The sequence below is a fragment of the Ascaphus truei genome, chromosome 2 (genome assembly GCF_040206685.1).
Source record: "Ascaphus truei isolate aAscTru1 chromosome 2, aAscTru1.hap1, whole genome shotgun sequence".
In the NCBI taxonomy this organism is placed as follows: Eukaryota; Metazoa; Chordata; class Amphibia; order Anura; family Ascaphidae; genus Ascaphus; species Ascaphus truei.
The window spans coordinates 62,841,482-62,861,425 of record NC_134484.1 but is presented as its reverse complement, the minus strand read 5'-3'; positions in this window follow the sequence as shown (position 1 = coordinate 62,861,425).

Sequence of the window (19,944 nt, the reverse complement as noted above, 5' to 3'; positions counted from 1 at the left end):
CTTCTTTAAGCAGGTGTGTACAGCCTCTAGTGTAGCCAAACATTCAGTCAAAATATATAGAAATGTAGCTCACTATTAAAGATTTAGCTGTTACAGTGTATCCTAGAAGCATCTATGCAGCAACCAGACCACAGCAATGCTGGGCACCAAATCCATAGACAGGGAATCATACAGCACAGAATGAGGAGGAGACAAACATATCACGGATGGAGGAATGGTAATAGTGCTGAGGGAGGAAGGTACTATTCACTTGCTAACTTAGATATCCCACTTGCTAAGCCCTACAGTTCTGGATGGCCAGCCATTTCCCACTACAACAGACCCATGTCGATGTTCAGCAATATATGTGTAACACCCTTCCCTACCCATAAGAGAAACTGCAGGCATTATGCTACCTGTTAGGCATACAGGAGGCCTAAGCCTCCGCTCCTGGGGAGCCTGCGGCGACAGGCTGCAGCGCCTCCACCTGTGAGGATCCTAGCGTAGGCGGGAAGGCTCCTCACGGGAACTGGTATACTTATACTGTATACCCCAAAAAATCACACTCACAACAGGGTATACAATACTTCTTTACTATGGTCCCATAGTATACCCCAAAGATAATAATATGTAACAAAGCAATAACAACATTTTTCCTGCATTGGATTGATGCCGGGAGACGCCGGAGCTGATATCCATTAATATCAGCACCGGAGACCCCCGGCATGAATCAGATGCATGAAAAATGCACGCACAGTCAACTTCATTACCTTAGCGGCTAACCGCTAAGGCAATGAAGGGGTTAACCAGCAGTGCCATGCTTATTGTGGGTAGCGGGGGTGGGTGAAGGTGGTATTTGGCCCTTGGTGGGTGTTTAGGCCTTGCGGGGGGCTTGCGGGTGGACTTAACACCTTCATTACCTTAGCGGTTAAAACCGCTAAGGTAATGAAGGGGTTAACCCCTCCCGCTACCCACCCGGTAGGCCTAAACACCCATCCTTGGGGCTAATACCCCCTTCACCCACCACAGCTACCCACAATACAAAAAAAATACACACAACCGCCCTTCTAGCCACCTCCTAGACAACCAAAAACCATTACAATATTTAATAAACAACAATACACAACCCACCCTCTGTGCCCCCAAATTAAACCATTATTTTTTTTTTTACACACAGGATTAATACCACAGGCCAGCGGGGGTCCCCGGGTGATCCCCACGGGTGTCCACAGGCCCCACGGGGCACCCCGGGGGGTTCCCATGGGTGTCTTGGGGCCTTCGGGTGGTTCCCACTAGGCTCCATGGGCCTCTAGGTGGTCCTCGCGTGTATTGTGGTCCCTCCGGGCATCTGGGGGTCCCCAGGTCATCCCCACAGGTGTCTGGGGGCCCTCGAGTGGTTCACACGGGTGTCTGTGGGCACTCTGGTGGTCCCTGCGGGTGTCCGGGGGTCCTCGGGTGGTCCCCGCTGGTCTTCGGTACAATTCCTGTATTTAAAAAAACAAAAATATGGCCTACATTTCAATAAATACACCTCCCCATCCCCTCACCAAACACAAACACCAAAATTCAGTACAGTAATGTGCTAAATAACTATAATCCAGATTTGGATAGTAGATTATTTGCCCATTATTAAACACAACATTAGCCAGCCAGCATAAATAAAGTAAATAAATCCCGTTCTACTTATCCTTGCCAACATGAAGGTCATCCTCGTCAACATAGTGCAGAGCCATGCCCTCCGATGCCAGCAACAATACATTAAAAATACAATCTAATGGCCCCTAACCCCTTAATCACCTTAGCGGTTAATAACCGCCATAGTAATTAAGGGGTTAACCCACCCTTACCCACTACCCACCCTGGAGGCCTAACCACCCACCCCAGACCCACTATACCCACCCTGTACCCATTGAGTGGCATAGTAATACATCATACCCATATAATAAAAGCATGAATGTCAAAAATACACAAGAATAAAACTGATACAACAAGCACCCAGAAACAAAAATTAAAAGCACTAACCAACCAAGCAATTAACTAAATAAAACCACTAGCCAATCAATTAAATAAATAAAACCACTAGGCATTCAATAAAATAATTAAAACCACTATGCAATCAATTACACCAATCATACCACTAGCCAAAAAATACATTAATAACCTAAAAGCAGTAACCAACACAACAATTAATTCATACAACCACTAGGCAACACATTAATTAAAACCAGTAGTCACCAAAATACATCATTAAATAAAATCGCTAACCAATCTGTAAAAAGAAAAAGAACAAACCATGACAATTCAAATGAATTTAAACAATAAAAAGAAATAGAAAATAAAACAGTCAATAGAAGAAATGCATTGGCTCCCGCTGTATTCATCTGTACCATAAACAGGCACAGATTAATACATTAACAGTCAATGGGCAATGAAAAAAATAAAAATCCAATCAAAAAAACTGTAAAAATAAAAGTACATACATTCAATATTTATCTTACCTTTAGAAGCGTTGGCCCTCCGAATCCTAGGGAATCAGCAAGCTCTCGTACCGTGACGTCAAGAAACACAATCCAACGCCATCCACCGTGAAGATCCAGGACAGGTAACAACATTCTTCTTTCCTTAATCTTCCATCATCTGTGATTATTTCTTGCTTTTCTTTATCTTCTGTTTTTATCTTCATCTGTTAATCCAATAAGACCATGTTAAAGCCACGATGTTGACCTGATGGCTTCTTGAGCTGAAATGAGACGTCACTGCCTTAAATATGTCCTGTGACGTCACACTTGGGCGGCAAATGGTTCCCACGCCATCTGATTGGCTGGGAAAACTACGTACCTTTTTTTTATGTGACGTCATGAAAGGGACTGAAGTCAGCCAATCAGAATGTCTAGGCTTCATTCCCCTTTAACATGACATCACCAAACCCATATGGCCACAGTCGCATGGTAGTTCAGCCAATCAGATTGTGAGAACTATATCCCCAATCTGATTGGTTGTAGTAAGTAGACCATGTGACGGCAGCCATGTTTGATTTTGTGAAGTCATGTTAAAGGGGGAGGAAGCACAGCCATTATATACATTTGACACATTTTGAGGAAGTCAAGAATAAATAAAATCTTACAAACAACCATATCTTTGAGTATATGCAGGTAAAGCATTATATACTGTATGTTACATAGCAGCAACATTACCAGGGTTTTGGGAGCAAAACTAATTAGATCAACTAATAATGACCCCTAGTCAAATACCTTTACATTAAAAATCCTATATATACTCCATTAATTAGGGAAGACAATGAAAAACCTGGAACAGGACCTTGTGGGTGTGGAAAAGAGAGATAAGTGACCTCCATTCATTAAAAGTTATAATGGCAGGTATGAAGAGCGTGCTTTCTGCCTCCTTATAAGACATGTAACTAAAATGTACACACACAACGTATATTTCACCATGGCAAAAACATTTATATGACACGTCAATTAATGGTATCTGACCTAAATGTCTACATGAAAGAGCAGATTTTATCCACTGCGTGTGGAAATGTCAAAAAATAGTGACATGTTAGTATAAAGTGGCAGTATATATTAAAATGGTCTTTCATATAATAGAGAGGAAAGAGCTCTTTCTTTAGGGGAGCCTTCTAATTATAAAACATACAGAACACCTACAAGCTCATATTGAACCCCCAAAATAACCACAACATATGTATAAGCTCACTCCATAGCATCTCCCACTCTCAGGGGAACTTGCTTGCTTGCAGTGTGATTGTGAAAAATCTATTACAGAGTGCTTTTCCTGGTAATGTACAGGTTAATAAAAGCTTCAATCAGACTTAGAACTTTGCAACTAATTTTGACAGATTTACTATAAATCATTCTTCCTGGTAATGCACAAGTTATAAAGAATCTATATTAGTGTTAGGGACCCTTTGATATGTGGTCTGCCGTTCAGTTGGCTCAAGGGCTTACAACAATTTGGCCAAAATGTTAAACTAAAAGACCATTTTATTTATTTGTTATTTATACATGTATATTTAGGCACTGTAAAGTATATAAGTTTTTCTGGATGTGCACTGAGCTTTGTCTGTGTTTTATGTTATGTCTCTGGTTTTAAATATGAGCCTTCTAATTATAAAGGAAAGGGTAATAAGAAAAGTCCAAAAGTCCTCAATTCTATGCTAGCTTAAAAAAAGTTACAATGAATAAAGGGTTAGATACGTCCCTCCCACATCCCTCAATTAGAGATCTAGAAAAGTAAATATATAAAGTAATAGAAATTCAATATACAATGGAGAGCCACTCGGATTGAAATGTATATACCGGAGGAAAGAAGGTATCTAATCCCGGGGACAAATGATCCTTGGGAAGCAGAGATAAAAGATAAGGACATTTAGATATTAATGTCATTATAACATGTGTAGCCAGGACTGATTCTTGGCTACCAGTCTGCCTTCACTGGCAGTAAGCCCTGGAAAAAGCAGGCCTGCCAGTACCTATCATGGGTTTTCCCCACTCCCAGCAATGCCCTTGAATGACAGGGGGAGGAGGTGGAACCAGGCCTGGGTTCACCCAATCCTGGGTCAGAACTGGTGACTTCCTCCTGGCTGTTTTTAAGGAGATTGCCGCCCAAATTTAGTCAGTGCCTCTCCCCACTTGAGAGAGGCAGGTCACACCACAGGTTGCCTGAACATTGGGCCTTCTCTGTTCCTCTTCCCATAGGGGGAGAGTGAGTGTGTACCTTTCCCCTGCCTCTGCTAGAGGGGCAGGGAAGAGGTAGGACTGCTGTGGGGGCCCTTGACCCATAGTGCAGGTCCAGGGACAATCCTACAGCTGGATATCTGAGCCAGAGACTGCATAGGGCAGAGGCCTGCTGTAACTGTATTGAGCTGAACAGAATAAACCGTTCCTGTTTCATATATCTCCTGCCTGGTGTGTGATCTTACTGGGGAAAGAGAGGGATTGTTTCTATCATAGGAGATCGCCTCCATACATCTGGAGCCTGCGACAGATGGATGCACTGCACTGCTAGCGAACCATGCTGGGTATGTACCCCAGAAGCTTGTCCTGTGTCCCCACAAACATCGGCGGACGACTCAACCCTCCTGCTTGCCAACAGGTAGCATGCACCACACACGCTGTAATGGTAGAATCTCCCCTAGGGTGGGGGAAACACCGTTACACATGTATAAGACTAGTGAAGAGATAAAGATAACTACCCAGGTACTTCCTCCTACTCCTTCCTCTCACCCCCATCCACTTCCCTACCTCCATTTTGCTTTTTCTTGATCAAGAATAAACAGATCTTCACAATTGTTGGTATTATTAGATTAGAAATCACAGTCAATATTTTACAAAGTTGAGTGTAACGGTAAAGTTTTGTTGTGAAGGCGTTAAGTAGAAATTGTGAAAGAGAAGTGGTTAAGAAAGAAACACGTATTTATATATGCAATAATGATTGGTGTGTGAACTACTTATATTGTATGTACAGTAAACACAAATACCACTTGTGAGCACATTCACATGTCTCAGACAGGTCTGCAACCCTACTTTCCACCATTATCTCCCAGCATACAATGCTTTGCACTGCAGCTAGGGATTCTGGGTAACGACATGCAAATGAGCACACAGTGCCACCTTTTTCTTCACGTTCATTTTAACACAAACTCCTATAAACTTATGCCTGCCGCATTACACAGCTTTTCAGCACAGACTGGGTTAAAGAAGTACATAGCCAGTAAAAACTTACTCACACACAACTGTTTCGCCATTTTGGGTCTCATCAGTGTGAGGCTGGTTATACTGGCTTTGCAAGGTGAAGCTGGGATAGGTTTTACCCACACATTATACAATTTATGGTGGGTAAAAAAGTTACAAAATCCCTCCACCGAACAGTCTACAGTATATCAGAATATCACATTCACGTCTCAGACAGGTCTACAACCCTGCTTTTCATATATATACGATTGTATGTGAAATATCTACAATGGGGGAAGATACACAGAGCTCCATTAAATCAGGTTAAATCAGGCCAAATAATGTGAAGTTCCTTAAATAGGTAACGGATGTTATTTTGTCCTGATTTTAACATGTATCTCAAAAGCTAATGATATGGAAAAACAATGTTTGCAAGAAATACTGTATATATCATGGGTAAATAAACATATCCTACTGTACATGAACGTAACTCAAATTTAAAACATTATACAGTTTATTACATTACCTACTGTAAATTATACTGTCTCACAGGGTGTGTTTCAGAATAATTGTTCATGTATATCTTGGCGTGACACTTAATAATGTTTTTTAATTTAAAGTGCGAAGTGCCATAACCAAATTATATATTAGGGTACCACTTTTTCCATCTTTTCGTCAGAGGAGTGGTTCAGTGAGTAACGACACTGACACCGAGTTTGTATCAGTTCCCAGTGTCGCTCCTTGCGACCTTGGGTAAGTTACTATTTCTCCCTGTGCCTTTAGGGTCAGGTCTGTAAAAATTCCTATGTGCTGTGTAACTGTGAAGCGCTTTGAGTCACATTGGGAGAAACGTTCTACATGAAATAAAGTTGTTATTATTATTACAGGCAATTCAAAGAAATAACGTTATGCTAATCATGATCGGGGTGCGACCTATTTATTGTAAATGCGCTAACATGACTGGAGGGTCGTGGATATGGGATCTCAGGCTAGCATCTCATTAAGCCTAACATCCCTCAAACATTAGCGATCTGATGTGTTACTGGTTAACTCTGATATAACGTTAATCACACCGTTGTGGATAGGCGTTAGGAGCATCATTATGATAATTGTGGGTAACCACACGTTAAATAGCTTAACACAGCTGTGTGGATCTGCCCAATGTGATTAACAGAAGAAAATGGGGTGGGTGGGAGTTTAATAAAATGTTTCTAAAATATATCAAAAATATTTTCTCTTGCAATCATAAAAATAATAATTTTATCACACGTGCCTCATCACTAATACTTCTGTAGCCAGGCTCCCCAGACTCGCCCTATTGCTATGGTGCGGGGAGAATAGGGAAGGTTGCAGCAGTGCAGGGAGCGCTCCGGCGTACCGGAAGCTCCACAGTATCAGAGCGCGATCAGGGCGCCGCCATGTTGTATGATCGCGCAGGCGCGGTGGGCCGTGGAGGTGGCTAGGGAGCAGAGGTCGGGCATGCGCGGCCACAGGTTGCAAAGCCCGCGAAAGAGGGACGGCTCCTATAGGGTGGAGTGTACGGGACTACGAGTCCCAGCAGGCACCGCGAGACCAGGTGACGCCAGGGAGCCTGTAGGGCGGCGAGGATATCGGGATGAAGGTTAGAGGTTGCGCAGGGGGAGCACATTTTGTCAGAACCGAGTGGGAGGAGGAAGGAGAAGGAGCTCCATGTGTAGGGAGGCCAACAGCCCCTACACTAGGCCTTATACCCCGGCCCAGTTAGGCCCTGAGTCCCCGTAGAGTGGAGCGGATGTAGGGACTGGCCCCAGTAAGATTACAGTTCCCCTTTACTGTTCATTGGAGAATCATAAATACAGGGACAGTTGCATTATCTGGCCAGAGGTTTGGGCTCAGACCTCCGCTCCAGCAGCAGCAGCAGCAGCCGACCGGGTGGGATCGCCCCGGAAGGTAGTTCCAGTATCCAACCGTCGTCTGATCCTTTGTGAAGTTCCTTGGCAGGCCCAGGCACCGGAGTGCCCGGCAGGTAACATCATCAAGTGCACCAACTATACCACATATCTATATCAGGACATAGTGGCTGCGCAGTCACACACACGTATCTCACTTGAGGGTGGGGGAACACTGACTGTGGGTATTGGACACGGGGGGGGATCACCCGGTGAAGGGGTAGCGTCCTGTGAGACACAATAGTTAGTGTCTCCTCTAGGGAGGGACACCTGTTGATCCTATACATAAGTACGTTTGCGCTAGTAAAGTCATTGGTTGTTTTACATGCTGTGTGTGGAGTGATATATATATATTTGTCCTGTGAGGAGCCACTCCCCCTCTGGTTGGAGCCATCGCAGGTGGAGGCGCTGCACCAAGTAAGAGGTTATCCATATTCCTACCCGTGCCCCAGGCTCTCCGTGGCAGAGGCTCAGGCCCTGCGAGCCAACAGGTTAAACAGCATTGGTAGCGTACTGTATTCACTAGGAAACCGGGCTACACTTCTAATGGAGGAATGAATGTTTTCTGGTTTGCTAAATGTGTATTTTAAAAGGATTCAGTAGAGGGGCATCTTTACAAGTGCAATCCCTCCTAGAACCAATGGCAGTTATTGAGTTATACTGGTAAAAACTTGGTGATTGACACTTCTTAAAAATAAACAATATTACATTTTATTTAGATTATACATTTTTAAGTCCCAATTTTTCTTCGATTTCATTTACAGCAAGGGACTCTGAATGGGAGGTTTTAACAAATTGGATTGTGTCCACCCCTTTCATAAATATAATATTTTTGTATCTCCAATATTCTAAAATGACAAACATTTCTGGAGTACTACATCACAAGTTAAGAATTGCTGTTCGCAACATCAAACATTTTTTTTAAAGGTGAAATTAACTTGCATGTGCTTTAAAATAGATTTGTTGTAGGTTGTGATACCTATAAGGGCAGGGGGTGCGCTGGATTTTCTTGGGGGGACGCGGCAGTTACAGAGGCCCAGCGCTCTACTCCAAGGCATTTCAATGAAATGCCGTGGGAGGCATTACCTGCTCTCTGGCGACACATCACCATGACAACGCAGCGTCAAATGGCAACGCAACGTCACATGACGTTGTGATGTCATATAACACCGCTGAAGCCAGAGAGCAGGTAAGGAGGGTGAGGGGGGGAGGGCGCAATCAGAGGGGAGAACAGACAGAGGGGCCGACAATTGTAGGTGACCGACAATGTAGTTTTTCTGATATGAAATTATAGGGCACAGTACACTTGAAGAAGAAACCTATGAGATTTAGAAAGCTTTCTATGTTATAATTTAATCTATGTAGAGCTGCGATGTTGGCCCCATAAAAAGAATCACAAATCTCCTTTTCTCCATGACAAAAACGGGTTACTAGAGCTTTGAACTACATCAAAATAAATCATCATTTTAAACTGTGTAATAATTTCTATTGTTTAGTTTTTTTTATGTACCGTTTGGAAGATTTTGGATGCTTTTTTATTCTAATCAATGCCGCTAATGTTTCTCTGCGGAGGATGTCCCGGATGATTCGCAAAAGTTTTGAAAGAAAATGCCCATTTGCGTGTCATTACCCAGAATCCCTGGCTGCAGTGGAAGCGTTGTATAATAAGAGATAATGGCGAAGTTGCAAGAATGGGCCACGTGTGACTAAATATTTATTTGATCATTTCTAATAAGAAAAATAGTATGAAAAATAAAATAGAATGATGTAAGTAAGGTCACTTTAATATGTAATGTTCTATCATTTGAAGGGACTGATGTCAGGGCCTAGTTCAGCTCTATTTTGTATGTATGTACGGCAGGGGTGCATAAACTGGGGGTGCACGATTTTCCAGGGGGGTGCGGCGGTGGCAGAGGCCCCGCGCTCTTCCCCAAGGCTTTTAAATTGAATGCCGGGGGATCGTGTAGCGCAATTTCCACACCCCCTGAGAGATGTGTGGCTACGGTATGTGTATATGGTGCAATACCTGTGGTGCACAGGAGACCCGAGTCTTCGCTACTGGGAACCTGGGCTATACCTGAGTCGATGTTCGGTCGGTAGCGCCTCCACCTGTACAGGATTCTATGATGTAGAATAACCCCGCTACAGGACCCGCATACAATAAAACACACACACTTATGAAAGATAACAGTTTTACTGAACATAAATAACCAAAGATATATATATATATACCACCAACCAGGCCACGCACGGCCGTACCCTCCAATGCTCCGCTCCCCCACCCAAGGTGTGTGTGACAGCGCTGCCCCCTTATAGTGTTTGAGTTGGTGCACTGATGCGTTGGGTACCTGCCGGGTGATGCCACACCCGGGCACGCTGAGGCCACGATGCTGGGATCCACGGATCCGATGCTGATACTGCAAAGCCTCCGCCTCTACGTTGAGTGGGTCCCTCGTGGATTGTACCATGGTAAACAATGTGTTTATTAATGTAGGGCGATCTGTGTCCTGGACCAGAGGCCGCTGCCACCGTGCGGCATCTCCCCGTGTCCCTAACACTAATATTGCTAAGCAGGGCAGGGTCCCTATCTGAGGGGCAGGTCCCTATCTGAGGGGCAAGTCCCTATCTGAGGGGCAAGTCCCTATCGTAGCCACAAACTATGTGGGAGTCAGAGCCTAGCTGGGGCATAATAGGGGTATCTGGCCTAGTGCAGATGCCACTGACATCTGCACATATAACTTATTCCTTCCTTGTCCCAGCTCCAACTGCCACTCTCCTGTCAGCTCAAACTTCAAGCACACCCAAAGTTCCAATCTCCCCTCAGGAGATTCTAGCAGCCCTATTGGCTGTACTGTATCTTGTTGTGTGCAGCCCCTGGGGTGCTGGAACCTTTACATGCGCGAACCTTTTCTGCGCATGTGAGGGCACAAACAAAATGGCGGCGCCCTTACCAGCTACCCGCCTGCAGTGGAGGTGAGGAGAGCTAAAGGGAGGACTGGGCTACATGTCATTACCCAGAATCCCTGGCTGCAGTGGAAGCGTTGTATAATAAGAGATAATGGCGAAGTTGCAAGAATGGGCCACATGTGACTAAATGTTTATTTGATCATTTCTAATAAGAAAAACAGTATGAAAATAAAATAGAATGATGTAAGTAAGGTCACTTTAATATGTAATGTTCTATCATTTGAAGGGACTGTTGTCAGGGCCTAGTTCAGCACTATTGTGTATGTATGTACGGCAGGGGTGCGTAAACTGGAGGCGCACGATTTTCCATGGGGTGCTGCGGTTGCAGAGGCCCTGCGCTCTTCCCCAAGGCATTTAAAATGAATGCCGGGTGATCACGGGAGGCCTCTGCAACGTCCCTTACCTTGTCTTCGGCTACGCGTTGCCATGGCAATGTAACGTCACCCTGCGGCGTCATTTGACGCTGAAGACAAGGTAAGGAGGGGGCGTGAGAAGGGGGGGAGGGCAGTCCGAGGGGCACAGCGGGGAAAGTTTGCGCACCCGAGATGTACGGTACAGTATGTATGTATATCTTTATTTATATAGGACACATCCTCCTGACATAATATTATAACACAATGGGAATAAACGCTTCAGACATATAACAATTGGAAACGGAGTCCCTGCCCCGAAGAGCTTACAATCACATTTTTCATGGTAAACAAAAGCTATTATCTTTGCCTAAATCCCCTTTGTTATGAGTCTACATTTCCAATGCCGTTAGCCCTAACTGTAAAACAATATGCATTACATAAGATTGGAAAGGACTTTTTGAGAGCTCTTTTGGTTACAGGAAAGACATAAGTGACACTTTCAATGTAAGGGTATTTGCATTTTTCTAAGGAAGCAGTTTTCATTAGTAAGTAGTTTATTGTTACTGGGTGGATATGCCTTTATAAAGTAGGTCTTTTTTCTTTAGGTTGGATGTCTTTCCTTGTAGCTGAGTGGCAGCTATTGTACAAGAGCGGCCTGCAGAGCTGCATTGTGTGGACAAAGTGCTCCACCTGCAGGAACCATGGGAAATGCACAGATTGGAGAGTTCATGATAAGTAGTGTTATTGATGCATAAGGCATCGTCCAGGGTGGGTAGAGGCGCGCTGGCGCTCCAGCGCTGCGCCCTGCTCGTCTGGCCGATTCCTGGCCGGCTAGGTGCGCCCACGTCTGTGGGCGCGGCCTCTACGTCACGGAGCTGGCCCACCCTCATTGGGCGAACCACTCACGTGACGCGCTTGTGAGCGGCAAATTCAAATTTGCTCGCCTCGGCAAGCGCCGAGCAGGCGCGCGCGCCCGCTCACACAGGACACGTCGCGCATTGTCGCAATGTGTCTAGCGTGAGCGTGCGCACCCGCTCAGCGCCTCCCTGGACGAGCCCTTAAGCAGCAAAACATGTGAAATATTTTTTTTTTGTTTTTTTAAATAAATCTTTTCTGCAGTATTAGATAATAGTGACTATTTTTTTTTTAATTCACCTCTTAATGTAAATTTTTATGAGTTTTAAAGCATCCTTTGATATCTATAGCAGGGTTTAATCCACCTCCCAAACAGTGCATGGTTGTTACAACTTATCTGTTTGGGATCATTTGTTGCAAATGTTCCCAGCAGTTTGAGCTGTAACAATAGATAATGTTACCTTAGTAATATAAGGATACATCAGCGTTCTCTGTCTTTCGAACTGGCTCCCACACTTCCGGGTTGAGTCCCCGGATGGTAAGCAGAATCAGCACTGTGTCAGCGTCCTTCACAGCACTCACTCGCGTTTCACCGGCTTGTGGTTTCATCAGGTGTGTTATTTACACATACAGTATCTACATATCCTTTAAGTACTGTCTGATCTCCTCTTATTGGGTGGAAATAAAGAAACTAGCGTGGAACTTTATAAACGATAAAATATGCTTAAAAACAACTTTAGCAGGAGGATTTCCACAATGGAAAGAAGCGGAGCACAGCAGCGAAGTACGGGGGCTAGACACCGGTGAATATAGGGTTAAAAATCCTTTAATCCATGGTAGACATCATGGTATGGGATGAGTAAAATCTCTAACGCGTTTCGGGCCGTCGCCCTTATTCAAAGAGAATATTTACAGGTCGCGTCTGTAACAGCTGTTATAGGCGTTCCCCCGCCTCCAGCTGATGCGTGACGTATGTGCTCAGTGGCGCGAAATCATTATACTACAATCTGATTGGATCATAAGAGCATCCAATGGGATGTGAGGTCTAACACGCTATTCGCTCGAGCGGAGGGGTTTGCATGAATCAGCAGTCACAGAGTCTGTATAATAGTAAGCACCAGACAGAGGAAAAAGAATGCGATATACAACTCATATCAATAATGAGAAAGAAAACACAATAAATTAAAACCAAGGAACAATTTGGAATGGTAAAAACGAGGATTAGGATGAATGAATAAAGATATAAATGAACATAAACAGATCCACATATGTATTCATATATTGGTATAACAAAGTTAATATGACTATATGATCTGTTTTGGCTATATTTACACATTTGTACTTGTACTGATATTTGTCTAACAATGTAATAAAGAGATTTGTAGAAGACAGACTACATGGACTAGTTGAAAGGGGGTATATAAGAAACAATGAAAATGATGTGAAAATGAGGAAACCAGAAAAATAATGAAACAATAAATGGACAAGCGAACAAAGATTGGGAACCAAGTAATAACAAAATAATAATGGCAAAAATTAAATAATAACAAAAATGAGATAATACTCATAATAATAAATCTAAGCATGGAGATATAATAAATACCACTATAGAATCACTAAAAAAATATTAATAAAAAATATATATAACCATTGTATAACATAATAATTATTTCAAAAAGTGTTTTAGTTCCCAATCGATGTTCATACCCTGGGGAGCTAATGTCCCAAGGGTATAAATCCAATGCATCTCACGACTGTTGAGGAGAGATTCCCTGTCCCCTCCTCTAGGATGACTACGTATGTATTATATGGCACTAAAAGAGAAAGGGTCAACTGATCCCTTTGGACAGTTAGTAAAGTGCCGGGCAACTGGGAATTTGTCATCTTTATTTTTAATAGTTCTAAGATGTTCACTTATCCTTATTTTGAGAGGTCTAATGGTTCTTCCAATATAGCTACTCCCACACTCACATCTTAGAATATAGATGACATAATTACTGCACCGACACACTTTATTCGAGCAAATACCCAGTATGTACCTGGCAGATACCTGGAATGCGCCACTCCTCACCTCTGACAAGCCCCGTTGCATTTGCCTTCCCAGCCTGGGTTCATGCCTGGCTGATGGGCGGCTGATCTGTTAAATGATAATGATTAGGATTTAATAGGCTGCAATGCTTCGCGTGTCTACCAGATGGCATAAATTCATGAATTGTAATGCAGTATATATATATATACTGTGCAGTATTGCAGCCAGCGGGAATAAAATGCTTCAATCCCTGCTTGGAAAATAACTCAATGCACTCGGGCAGAAAACAGTCACAAACCTCAATACACCCGGGTATACCCGAATTCGTGGGACTAGCCAAGCTCGAATAAAGTGTGTCGCCAGTGTAGTGTTACAGGTCAGAAAAGAATTGATCTTATATTTTTGACCAGTATGTATACTTTTCAATGATTTGATAGGTAGAGCGTATCTGCAAAAATTGCAGAAACCGCATTTGTAGAAACCATTTGGAATTTTCGTATTTTTTATTTCTTTAGGCCTAAACATGCTAGGTGAAAGATAACTTCCTGAGGTCTTAGCTTTCCTGTATACAGGCATACCCCAGTTTAAGGACACTCACTTTAAGTACACTCGCGAGTAAGTACATAGCGCCCAATATGTAAACGGCAGCTCGCGCATGCGCCTGTCACCACGTCCTGCACAGCAATACCGGCTCCCTACCTGTACCGAAGCTGTGCGCAAGGGGGAGACTATAGAGCCTGTTACAAATGCGTTATTTACATCAGTTATGCACGTATATGACGGTTGCAGTACAGTACATGCATCGATAAGTGGGAAAAAGGTAGTGCTTCACTTTAAGTACATTTTCACTTTACATACATGCTCCGGTCCCATTGCGTACGTTAATGCGGGGTATGCCTGTACTAGCTTTGGATTAGATTTGGTGAAAGTGTCAAGATCTCTATCTAATCGGATAAGAGATTTGTTTAGGATAAATCTGATGTGTTCTGCTTCTTTGGAATAAGTCGTAATAAAGAGGGGTACCTCTTTATCTTGACGTATCTTGGATGTTTGCTCAATTGATCTAGGATGATTATGATTCTTAGTTTTTTCTCTGTCTAATAGATCTGTTCTTTTAATTTGTTTGGCATGTTTAAGCGCATATTCGAGATCACTGTCACTGTATCCACGATCTTTAAATCTAATTCTGAATTGTTCAGCTTGTAGTTTAAAAGATTCCTCCGTAGAGAAAATTCTTCTAAGTCTTAAGAATTGACTTTTTGGGATATGCATTACATAAGATTGGAAAGACACAGGACTTTTTGAGAGTTCATTTGGTTACAGAAAAGACATAAGTGAAACTGTCAATGTAAGGGTATTTGCATTTGTATTTGCACTCAATCTCTCACTTTATCACGCTGCATGCAGCAAGGCAAAGGAGGTGCTGCATGAGCTGTGCAGCACAGCACGACCTAATGGCTGAAGGAGAAATTGCAGCTACTAACTGCTTTTCTCTTTGCTTCTGGCAGCCAGCACCACTCGCCCACCAGCCCCCTGCCTGTCTGTGCGCACGCGCCTGTCCGCCCCCCTGCCTGCCCGTGCGCCCACCCGCGCACAGCATGTTTTGGTGTCTGCAAATCCACAGACACCAGATTTTGCCGCCCACTGCCTGCGCCACCCCCCTAAACAATGTTGCGCCCCCTCCAGGGGGGCACGCCCCCAGTTTGTGCACCGCTGATATAGAGGACCAGAGGGTATTGATCTAAATCTAGATGTCATTAATAGCTTCCATAAATTGTAATAGATTAAAGTAAATGTTAGAACATATTAAGAAAGAATGTTAGAACATATTTAAAAGAGATAGGAATCTATATGGACGAGGGGTGAATATGAACATTAAATATTCATAAAATGATATTCATAAGGAAATGATATTTGTATATATAGCCATGGCTGGTCAGCTATCTTTCTGCCCCTCCTGTCACGTAAGTCCCAGTAGCTACAGGCAGTGACAGGCTATCCTGTGGTGTTTACCCCCCCACCCCTCACGCAGCCTCCCTGAGTGGCAAGAGAGGTGGTGTCATGGGGTCTGTGTTGCAGCCAATCCTGGGCAGACCCTGTGCCCTCCCTTTTGCGTTAGGGAGGATGTTCCAAATTATAGGAGTCAGTTCCCCTCCACCCCTCCTGGGGAGAGGAGCATGTGTGAAGTCCTCCTCCTCCACCCTCCTAGGGCTGGGAGAGCAAGATCTGTGCATGGCACAAGGCCTCAACCATTAACTGCTGGCCAGCACCATCCAGGGATCTGAGACCCCTACTCTACTATATGCAACACTGTTTACCATCTGCAGTGGTTGCTACAAATAAAGACCTCATTTATATACCCCTGGCTGAGTTGCGGTCTATTGTCCAGAGGTATTGGAGAGAAAGAACTGTCATGGTAGGAACTGCCTGCAGTCTGCCATGTTTGGAGGCGGTGTATCACCATGGAAAGAACATAAGGATCACCGTAAGCCTGTCCTGGTCCCCACCCCATGCGGACATCTCAGCTCTCCTGGACCCTCACAGGTATGCACGCACCAAGTCATCAGTAGTAGCAGCAACATGTTTCCAGAAAGGGGGGGAAACAGGGCTACATATGAAATACAGATATCTATAAAAATGCACTAAGGTCTATATCAATATTTAATCCTGCTGGTGTCAGTGAGCCTAATTGGTAGGTCCAAAAAGTCTCTCTTTTGATCAAATCGGTGTTCCTATTTGAAGGAACCAAATATAGAAGAGGACCAAAGATGCAAAGTTCTGTGGTGAAGATCATGTGACCAGGCAGTCACTAGATACAATTGGTACACTGCTAGATAGAGGCAAGTCTCAAAAAGGTGTATGGCAGAGCCTGTTTGACGAGGAAGGGGATGTGACTTTGTAAATGGCTGCTATAGAATAAAAAAATGCTAGTTACATTATAATACATTAAAAATGTCAGTGTGGTTTAAAAAAAAATATGCTACAAGTATTTTCTCATTGTACAGAACTGATTTATATTATATATAAAAAAAAAAACCCAGGTAGGATATTGCTTGGTCTGCAGATTTAACAGGAGCACATGCATAACTCCTGGCACGCATAGATTCCTGAGCCCTTTCTGGTACTGTAGATAAAGAACTTCAGTGGGATATCATCTGGGATCAGGCAGCAGAGACCGTTGGAAAATGCCACTGCCCTGTGAAAGGAAGGCAGATGGGTGAGCCAGCATAATAATCCTGTGGCGTCTGATGTCAGCGCTGACACACTCATGACTTTCCCCACTGTCACACCAACCAGAATACTATATTCTGACGCCAAAAAACAATCCAATGCTAGAAGCAGCCTGGCAGAAGCGCAGAACTACCGCTTAGTAAGGGTAAACGCAAGGGCAACAAGCGGATTTCAGAAGATGTTCAGGTTCTAATGCTCATGATAAATTTGCAGCATGAATGAGAAGGTCCTTTCAGCCTGGTTCAATGTGTGCAGCGTGCAAACGGCCAATTCCACCTACCGCGGGGGGTTGCACGTGGTGTCTTCCAATGGATACCCTCCATCCAGTCCTTAGAGTCACTTGAAGCCGACATCACAGCTCCGTCGACCGATTAACATATAACACAAAACAATATCCAATCCCATCATTTCTACCTGACCTCGTCATTAGAAATAGCGATTAGAATTGTGAATGGAGTGAAATTAAGTTTTAAAGACATCTAGAACATGGGGGCTCAACTCCAGTCCTCCAGCCACCTGCCGTCAACAGTTCTACCAGATATCCCAGCTTCAGCACAGGTGGCTCAATCAGAAGTTCAGTCTTCGACTGAAGCCTCTAACAGAACCACCTGTGCCGAAGGTGGGCTATCCTGAAAACCTGACCTGTTGAGGGGAGGGGGCTTGAGGACTGGAGTTGAGCCCCCCTGATCTAGAACATCAATCTCTGCGGTTTAGGCATTATTCATAATTACATCCAGACCTTCCCACAATTACCGTAGCTCTTGTGGTTAGAACCAGCGTGAGGCCAGAAAATCTATTTATCTTCAATGTAAAACCATGATAGGAATACGTTGGTGCCCGTAATAAATTGTATCTGCAATAACTCTTCGCTTGATGGATTCCCCTATATTTTTACAGGTGATTCCTTTGGAGTAACCCGAGAGAAAGAACACATTCTATATATTTGAAATGGTTGCATATAAGTTGCTATCAGTCAATAAAGTATTCGCAGCTTTGAAATAAATTGCATGTGTCTCTTTAGTTTTGTTCGTTTAAATCCAGTGCACCCTAAACAAGAAAAATAGCTTTTCTTTTAAGACGTCTATTGATCTTGGATTCAGCATTGCAGTCTTACTTTTTTTTCCAGCCAAAGAAACTCTGTTTAATAGTTTAGCACTGTGCTTGATCTCATTGATATTGAAAAAATGTCCCATTCGGTGTCTTAAATTATTCTCTAATCTAAATACAACATGAATATACTCCCTTTCAGAAGTCTTAAAAGTATCTGCATCCCCAGAAGTAATGCAGTAAATTAGAGCCCGAGCATTTGAGACATTTATCCTCTTCTGAAATCCTTATAATTAATCTACATTTTGGGGACATGTAGATTCTGTGTTACCCTGTGTTACTCCTGATGATGCTTACCTGATTTAAGGGATGTCTTTAATTTACCTACTCAAGGCCTTGTTCCTTCTGGCTATAATCGAGTTCTTACTTAATACAATTGTACATGTCTGAGGTGGTTAATTTCTGGAGTTAGCAGATGGTAATTGGTATATTTAATTGATTATGTCATTTCCTAATTTATTTGTGAGCATAGTGTAAATATATATACGTCTTTATTTATATAGCGCCATTAATGTACATAGCGCTTCACAGCATTGATACACGTGACCATCATATAAATTTCAAATAGTACAAATAACAGATCAGGGGAATAAGTGCTTCAGACATGTAGTGCCTCAGTTCTAATAATTTAAATGTGTGCGGTAAAAAAAAATGCGTTATTTTAAGTAGTAACTAATTAATGACATCTGATAAAAAATAACGGTTCTTTTTTTTCTATGAAAGCAGATTTTTGCCCTTTCGCTGTTTGATGACTCTAGGCCAAAGTCCCTTGCTTGTTTCATGCTGCAAGTTGCAATAATTGAGAGAAAAGAAAGCCTGCTCAGCCTACAAAATCCTGATTCAAAAGGGGCGGGGTAAGCAATTGGCAGAGAAAATTGTGGGGTGCTGCAGAAGACACAGCACACCCAAGTTGCAATAATGACATGATTTCTACTCCTTTATTTTGCTTTCAAATGGAGGGATTCCGATGCCTCCTGCAATCCATTTTGTTTGCCTGGATACAAATGCCAAATTGATGGCAATTTAGATGAAACATTGTTGAACCTGTGACAGTACAGTGGTGTGTGTGTGTAGCAGTGAGTGTTGCGGGATTTCTCTGTCATTGTTGTGCTGGTGCAATGAAGGTGCAGCAAATAGCACACATCTTATACTATATTAGTGAAAGCACTGTATGCCTGCCTGCCTGGATGTCGGTGTCCCTAGGGCAATCTCATTGGTCCCTTGGCCTGCCCGCCCCCGCACACCTCTCATTGGCCTCACACACTCACACCACCCCCTTGTGCGACCCCCCACACCCCTCATTGGCCTGAGGCGGAGTGACGGGCCAAAGGTCCAAAAACACACACACACACACACACACACACACACACACACACACACACACACACACACACACACACACACCTCTCCCCCTCCCCGCTCCAAATCACCTCTCCCCCTCCCCGCTCCAAATCACCTCTCCCCCTCCCCGCTCCAAATCACCTCTCCCCCTCCCCAAATCACCTCTCCCCCCTCCCCAGCGGCATCACCTCTCCCCCCTCCCCAAATCACCTCTCCCCCCTCCCCAGCGGCATCACCTCTCCCCCCTCCCCGCTCCAAATCACCTCTCCCCCTCCCCAGCGGCATCACCTCTCCCCCTCCCCGCTCCAAATCACCTCCCCCCCCCTCCCCGCTCCAAATCACCTCTCCCCTCTCCCCGCTCCAAATCACCTCTCCCCCCTCCCCGCTCCAAATCACCTCTCCCCCCTCCCCGCTCCAAATCACCTCTCCCCCCTCCCCTCTCCAAATCACCTCTCCCCCCT